Here is an 8,212-nt window from a genome sequence, read left to right as displayed (position 1 = left end):
AGAGATGATGTGACACCCAGTGAGTGGGCATAGCCACTATCAAATCTAGCACACCCCAGCAACATCAGCTGACTTGCTGAGATTTTAATAGAGCTGTCCAGCATCAGCTATATGCTGAGTTAGACCAGTGCCTCCCTCTAGTGGCCAGCTTCATGGGGTGGCATTTCATCAAAAGTACAAAGTTCAACGTTCAGAGTAAAGTTATTATCAACGTACATAAATGTCACAATAACCAACCTTGAGATTTGTTTACTTGCGGGAATACTCAGTAAATCCAATACTATAATAGGATCAATGGACACCCAGTGTGCAAAAGACGACAAACAGTGCAAACACAGAATAAATCAAAAATTAGTAATAATAATAATAATAAATAAATAAACAATAAATATCAACTGCATGAGATGAAGAGTCCCTGAAAGTGAGTCCACAGCTTGTGGGAACAGATTAGCGATGGGGCAAGTGAAGTTGAGTGAAGTTATCCCCTCTAGTTCAACCATTCCTGAACCTGGTGGTGTGAGATCTGAGGCTTCCTGATGGCAGCAGTGAGGAGAGAGCATGTCCTGCGTGATGGGGGACCCTAATGATGGATGCTGCTTTCCTGCAAAAGCGCTCCCATTCAGATGTGCTCAGTGGTGGGGATGGCTGTACCTGTGACAGACTGGGCATACAGCACAGTATAGGCCCTTCCCTTCGGCCCATGATGTCGAGCCAACTCTATGATCTGTTAAACCCTTCCTCCTGTAACTCTCTTTTCCTTTCATCCATCTGCCTCTCTAAGAGTCTCTTAAATGTCCCTAATGTATCTGCTTCTCCCAAACTCCCGGCATTGCATTGCAGGTACCCACCACTCTCTGTGTGAAGAAACCTTCCCTTGACTTCTCCCCTAAACTTTCCTCCAATAACCTTAAACACACGCCGTCCGGTACTGGCATGTCCTGGTGTTCCCTGAGCTCCAGGGAATGGTCGGCAGTGTGACTCCCATTACTTGTCAATATCAGGATCAACACACTAAAATCATTTTTATACAAGCAGAGGTACTTTCAAAACATCCAAACATTCACAATAGAACGTTTTACTGCTGGATGCGGTCCCCCTTTTCCCTAAAGGCTCAGACTTTCAACAGTGATAGGAAAGACATTTCAATTGATGGTTAATGGGAGGGTGAATATTGGCTCCTGAACCTTCCAACAGCCAAGATTTGAGCCCTTGTTTAATTGGAAATGGTTTATTATTGTCACATGTATTCGCATACTGTTTGTGCAGATCAAATCATTACACTGTACCTTGAGACAGGACACGGTAAAATACTCACAATGCAGAATAAAGCATAACAGCTTCAGAGGAAGTATAGTGCAGGGAGCAACAAGTGCAAGATCATAGCGAGGTAGATTATGAGGTCAGGAATCCACCTTATTGTACGAGAGGACCATTGACAGTGCTGGAACACTATAGCAGTGGGATAGAAGCTGTTCTATAGCCTATTTGTACATGCTTTCAGGCTTTTACATTTTCTACCCAATGAGACAAGGTAGAAGAGAGAATTTAGATGCTGCCTTTCCTGCTGAGTTCCTCCAGCATTTTGTGTCTGTTACTTGGATTTCCAGCTCTGCAGATTTTCTCTTGTTTGTGTTAGAAGAGAGAAAGTCTGGGGTAGGTGGGGTCTTTGATAAGGCTGTTTGCTTTGCTGGGGGCAGTGAGAAGTATAGGTGGAGTCCATAGAGGGGTGGCTGGTTTCCAAGAAGTGCTGAGCTGTCTCTACAACTCTTCGCAGTTTCTTTCGGTTATATGCAGAAGCACTAGCACTAGGGACAAATCTGCCAACTCCCGCATCTTCTAAACCCATTTCCCAACTTCACAATGCCACACTTGCTTTACAACCAGTGAAATATTTTTATTCAGTCATGGCTGGAAAGTCAGAAACACAGAAGCTGAACAGTGCCCAGCAAGACCCACAAACAGCAAATCCAGATCATTTGTCTCAGCTGTATCTGAAATGCAAATACTGGCCAAGGCACAGCTGATTGCCCCTCCTTTTCAAGACAGCATGATCCATTAAGTCCACCTGAGAGGACAAATCAGAATCAGAATTGGGTTTAATATCGCCGGCATATGTCGTGAAATTTGTAAACTTAGCGACAGCAGTACAATGCAATGCATGATAGTATAGAAAAAATAAGTAAATCAATTACAGTAGGTATATAAATATATATTAAATAGATTAAAAATGGTGCAAAAACAGAAATAATTTTTTAAAAGTGAGGTAGTGTTCATGGGTTCAATGTCCATTTAGGAATCGGATGGCAGAGGGGAAGAAGCTGTTCCTGAATCGCTGAGTGTGTGCCTTCAGGCTTCTGTACCTCCTGCCTGATGATAACAGTGAGAAAAGAGCATGCCCTGGGTGGTGGGTGTCCTATAAATTAATATATCATCAACAGGCCACAGAGTAATACTGTACAGATACAGGCCCTTTGGCCCAGCTAATCCAATCTGACCCAGGGTGTCTATCCCAGCTAGTTCTACTTGCATTGGTCTAAATGTCTTTTAAATTTCATTTACAATTTTAATTGTAATTGTAGCCACCTCTACAACTTTCTCTGACAGCTTGTTCCATCTACCCACCACCACCCGTGTGAAAATGTGCCCCCTCCGGTCCTTTTTAAATTTTCCCCTTCACTTAAATTTATGTCATCTAGTTTTAGACTTCCTTGCCCTGGGAAACAGGCTGTACACCTTATCTATACCCCTGATGATTTTATAAACTTCTGTAAAGTCACACCTCTCACAATACCACACTCCCTTGATATTGCAATAGTGTGCTCAAGTCTTGACCCCACAGCCATGATCTTGGAAGGCCCGGTGCTGCCGATTGAGACTAAGGATGGGCTTCTATCTGACCATGAGCCTGCTGTGTGTTATTCCTCCACACAGGTTACGCCCACAGTTGTCAATAAGGTCCTGAGCCATACAAGACAGAACCTTTGTCTGTGCTACTGTTTGCCAAGGCAGGGTTGCCATAATCTCAAAGTTCAAAAGTTCAAAGTTCAAAGTACATTTAATATCAAAGTACACATATATCACCACATACAACCCTGAGATTCATTTTCGTGTGCGCATACTCAACAAATCCAAGAACCATAATAGAATCAATGAAAAGTCATACCCTACAGGCAGGCAAACAACCAAAGTGCAAAAGACAACAAACTGGGCAACTCCAGAAGAAAAAAGAAATAATAATAACAAGTAGGCAATAAATATCGAAAACATGAGATGAAGAGTCCTTCAAAGTGAGTCCACAGCTTATGGGAACAGTTCAGTGATGGGGCATGTGAAGTTGATTCCCACTGATTCAAGGACCTGATGGCTGTGGGGTAATAGCTGTTCCTGAACATGGTAGTGAGAATCCTGAGGCTCCTGCACCTTCTTCCTGATGGAAGCAGTGAGGTGAGAGTATGACCTTTGGAGGTGGGGACTGCTGATGATGGATGCTACATTCCTACGACAGTGTTCTGTGTTGATGTACTCAATGGTGGGGAAGGGTTTAGCCATGATGGACTGGGTCATATCCACTACTTTTTGTAGGATTTTCCATCCGAGGACATTTGTCTTTGCATACCAGGCTGTGATGCAGCCAGTCAATGTAGTCTCCACCGCACATGTATAGAATGTTGTCAAAGTTTTAGATATCATGTCGAATCTTTGCAAACTTGTTAGGAAGTAGAGGCACTGTTGTGCTTTCTTCATAAATGTACTTATGTGCTGGGCCCAGGACAGTCCTCTGAAATGTTAACACTGAGGGAGTTAAAGTTGCCGACCCTCTCTGCCTCTGATCCCCTAATGAGCTCATAGACCTCTGGTTTCCTTCTCCTGAAGTCAATTATCAGCTCCTTGCTCTTGATGACACTGGGTAACAGATTGTTGTTATGGTACCAATCAGCCAGATTTTCAGTCTTCCTCCTACATGCTGATTCAACACCAGCTTTGATTCGGCCAATGACAGTGGTGTCACCGGCAAACTTAAATATGGCGTTGGAGCTGTGACATTATGCACATCAAGAGGTGTAACGTGCTAATAACTGCTGCCAAGAAACCATTTTGACTTGCCCATTTACGATTATTCCCTCTGTTTCACTTACTGCATCTCTCTGATGGACAACTAACCTGGATCTCTCAGAATTGGAACCAATTTGTTGTTCTGTGGCAGTAGTACAGAGCAGGACATGAAAATTAGTCTAAGTTACAAAGATAAACAAATAGTGCCAAAGAGGAATAATGAGAGAGCATCACGCAGAAAATGCTGGAGGAGCTCAGCCAGTCAGGCAGCATCTATGAAGGGAATTAAACAGTCAACGTTGTTGGGTTGAGTTGTTCTCCGACCTTGTCAATTTACTTGCAAATGTTTCGTCACCATGCGAGGAGACATCATCAGTGCGCTGTTAATTGTGGCGCGTCCTCCAAATACTTGGCCTTTATATACTTATTTGCCGGCTGGTGGTGCAGTGACATCAGCGTTGGACTCCGGAGCGAAGGTTCCCGAGTTCGAATCCGGTCGGGCCGCTCCTGGGTTGAGTGTCGAGCTCGTAACTCGGCCTCGTTAAAAAAATTGCGCTGTGAGAAGGACGTGGGGGACCACTCACAGAATCTTTCCTCCAAGACAACCACGTGAAGAAGTGGTCGCCGAGGCTCTGGTTAGAGTATTGCACACACAAAAAAAATCCTTATTCATCCGTTGACTGGTCGCCATTTCGCAAACAATTGTGATGTGGGGAGGAAATCATATCGTTGATTGGTTGTGTGGTGTGATTGGGAATTTTGCCTGCATTGGCTCCATGAACAATTCTGTAAACAAACATGTAGACCTCGATCCTATTTATTTCATATATCACAATTGTGTTTCCAAAATGGCGACCAGTCAGTGGTTTGATAAGTAAATAAAGGCCAAGCATTTGGAGGACACACCACAATCAACAGCACACTGATGAGTTATCCTCATACGGTGATAAAATGTTTGCAAGTACATTGCCAAGATCGGAGATCAACTCAACCCAAACGTCAGGCAGCTGAGCGTCACATTTTCTCAATTACTTCAAACAGTCAGATCCTTAGAGACGTCGGTGCCCAGCAACTTGAAGCTGCACAAGTTTTCCACCAATGACTCCTCAATAAGGACTGATAAGTGTTCCTCTTCCTGAAGTCCACAAGCATCTCCTTGGTCTTGCCCACCTGACAAGGTGTCACAGATCTGAAATTTTGACTGTTCCCACAGATCCAGTCTGACCTATTTCTGATTTGGGTGGCACGCTTGAGTAGCGGTTAGCGAAATGCTATCGCAGCACCAACTGTAAGATCGGAGTTCAATTCCCATCACTGCCTGTTACGAGTCTGTGTGTTCTTCTCGTGACTGTGTGGGTTTCCTCTGGGTGCTCTGGTTTCCTCCCACATTCCGAAGTTATATGGTTAGGGTGAGTGAGTTGTGGGCATGCTGTGTTAGCACTGGAAGTGTAGAATCCTGGCAGATTTGATTTAATGCAAATGATGTGTTTCTCTGTATGTTTCAATGCACAAGTGACAAATTAAGCTAATATTTCTTTCTTTCTTTCTTTCCAGTAGCGATATTTAAAAAAAATATTTGTACCTATAGTTGGCTGCATTGTTCCTGGATCGAATCATGAAACTAACTTGGAGCTGGACTGTGGTGATCTTATGAACCTTATGATTTGTTTATCGATCCTTGTAGCCTGGGGAAAAGCTACACACCAAGACAACAAAGACTTTTTCGGGTTTTAATTCCTTTACCGGTTTTCGATGTTTAGGTGCCAGAAGAGGGTCGCGAAGCAAAACGAATGAATTTACAACCAGTTCTTGCCATTACAATCCCATTTTAACTTTCGATCCACACCCTTGTGTATGAACAGAATTGTGTATGCAGTATAAAAATACCAGAACTAATACGGTAGTGGCAATCCTACTTGGATGGTGAGGAACTTGGTATAAGCCACGCTACCCAGCGTTGATTTCTTCACTCGTGGAAATCTAAAGCATCCACGTGTAAAACATGTCAAATTACTGATATTCTCGATCCGCCAACAAGCATAAACGAATTCACATGGATATTGTCAATTAATGCTCACCTTTCCTCACCATGCCCAGCACACTCTGGTAGGAACCCAATTCCAACACCTTACCACATCTTCAGCAGAAAGCAAAATGGTCTCCCCACTATCCCACGTGTGCGTAATGACATCACCGTCTCCCTTAAAGGCACAGACAGCTATTCTAGCATTACCCGGATGGATGCTTAAGTACACTTTTAACGATACTAAATTAGGTCCGATGGTCACCCGGTTACACTCTGTTATAGTTACTACTCTATAAATTGGCTGAGTATGCCCATGAGAAAATAAATCTTAGGGTTGTATATGGTGACATACTGTATGTGTACTTTGATAATAAATTTACTTTGAATCTCAGACATCCCTACTGGAGGATTATGTAGTTCATGAAACTCCAGCAAGAGGCATGCCAACTCTCAAAAAAAAACTTCAAGGTTACCAGTGACGAGCAGAGTGCCATCAGTGAGATCCCTGATGGACTTGGGTGTGGGTCCGTGTAGATGTCAGCAAATCCAGGGTTCAGTGGCTTGGACGTTAGTGTGCGGAGCATGGCACTAAGTTCACTCCAATACACTCGAGGTGACATTGGAGTTTAAAGTATGCGGAGGCAACCTTCCAAGATAAAGAGGAAACTCTGATCTCCTGGCCTGGGACTGTTGTGTACAGTGCTGACATTAAAGTGCTTTCACCAGACTCTGTTGTGTAACAGAGATGAATCCCGGCAACGTCTAAAGGCAAAGGGATAATTAAAGGGAAAGGCTACCCAACAGGGAGAATCTCCTTTCAAGTAGAATTGAACAGTATATAGAGGGAGAGGCCATTCAACACCTTCAATTTGTTCCTATCTCTGTAGGCTGCGCCTTGAGTTAGTTTCCCATTTCCCCTTCAAATGTTTGAATCTGTACTCCCACATTTTCCAGATAACAGGTCATTGTGCGATCAATATCACCCCTTGGTTCTTCTGCAAATCAGCTCAAAATTTATGTGTCCAGCAGATGGAACAGTTTCTACTGCCAAGTGGTTTCCCCCAGAGGCTCAGAAATTGGCCTTCGGAAGTAGGAATTCTAAGTGACCTATTTAAACGTAATATTTGACTGATTTCTCCCTCATGGCTAGATAGTGGATTAAGCACAAATCAGCCCCATGATTGGCATTTATCTCCCACTCAGGAGCCAAAAGTTAAAATCCCACTTGGAAAATGAATGAGTCTATTGTAAGTGCAACTGTGGGCGGCATTGCCGTAGGAATCATTGTCTTGGGAATGAATGTAAATGAGTTTCCAGCTCCTGAAAGCAGTCCCCAGTGAACAAAGGATCCAGCTTTACTTGCCTTCCACCATGAAACAGTACTTCTGCTCATCGGGAGTCTGTTCCTGCGGCACTTGCATTGCATCGCAGGGACCCTGAACTGGTTGACAATCCTAAGCTTATCATTTTCCTCAGAGACTCTCCGCCGGAAAGGGTTAAAGATCTGCAGCTTCCTCATAGTATTTAAACTGCAAGGACTGGCCAGTGTCTGCAGCCTGGTGTTTATGCTCAAAGCACAAGCCTCTTTCACCCCTCTTCAACAGGAACGTCCTGCCCTACCTTCTCCTTCAAGCACTTACCTTGTTTCCCCTTGAATGCATCTTTGTTATCTGCCTCAACCACAGTCCGTTGGAGTTTAAATGCAGTTTCGTTTTGAGAAGTGTGAGGTCATGCACTTCCAGTAAGAGAAATCAAAAGGCAATTGTTGCTTAAATGGACGGGGGGTGGGTGTGGGGGGGAGACTGTACAATGGGATTCAGGTGTTCTGGTGCATGAAGCACAAAATGGCAGTAGACAGGTCCAACAAATAGCTAAGAGGACAAATGGTAGTTTGGATGTTGTTGCAGGTGGGTTGGAGTTTAAAAAATGGGAGGTTTCAAAGCTCAAAATAAACTTATTATGAAAACAACACATAATCAGCAGGTCAGGCAGCATCTATAGAAAAGAGTAACTTGACTTTTTGGACCGAGAAAGGTCTCGGCCTGAAACATTGACTGTCTGTTCATTTCCATAGAGGCTGCCTGATTTGTTGAGTCCCTCCAGCATTCTGTGTGTGTTGCTCTGGATTTCCAG

Source organism: Mobula birostris, chromosome 27 (assembly GCF_030028105.1).
Source record: "Mobula birostris isolate sMobBir1 chromosome 27, sMobBir1.hap1, whole genome shotgun sequence".
Lineage (NCBI taxonomy): Eukaryota > Metazoa > Chordata > Chondrichthyes > Myliobatiformes > Myliobatidae > Mobula > Mobula birostris.
The sequence above is the reverse complement of the archived record's forward strand: the minus strand, read 5'-3'. Positions refer to the sequence as shown.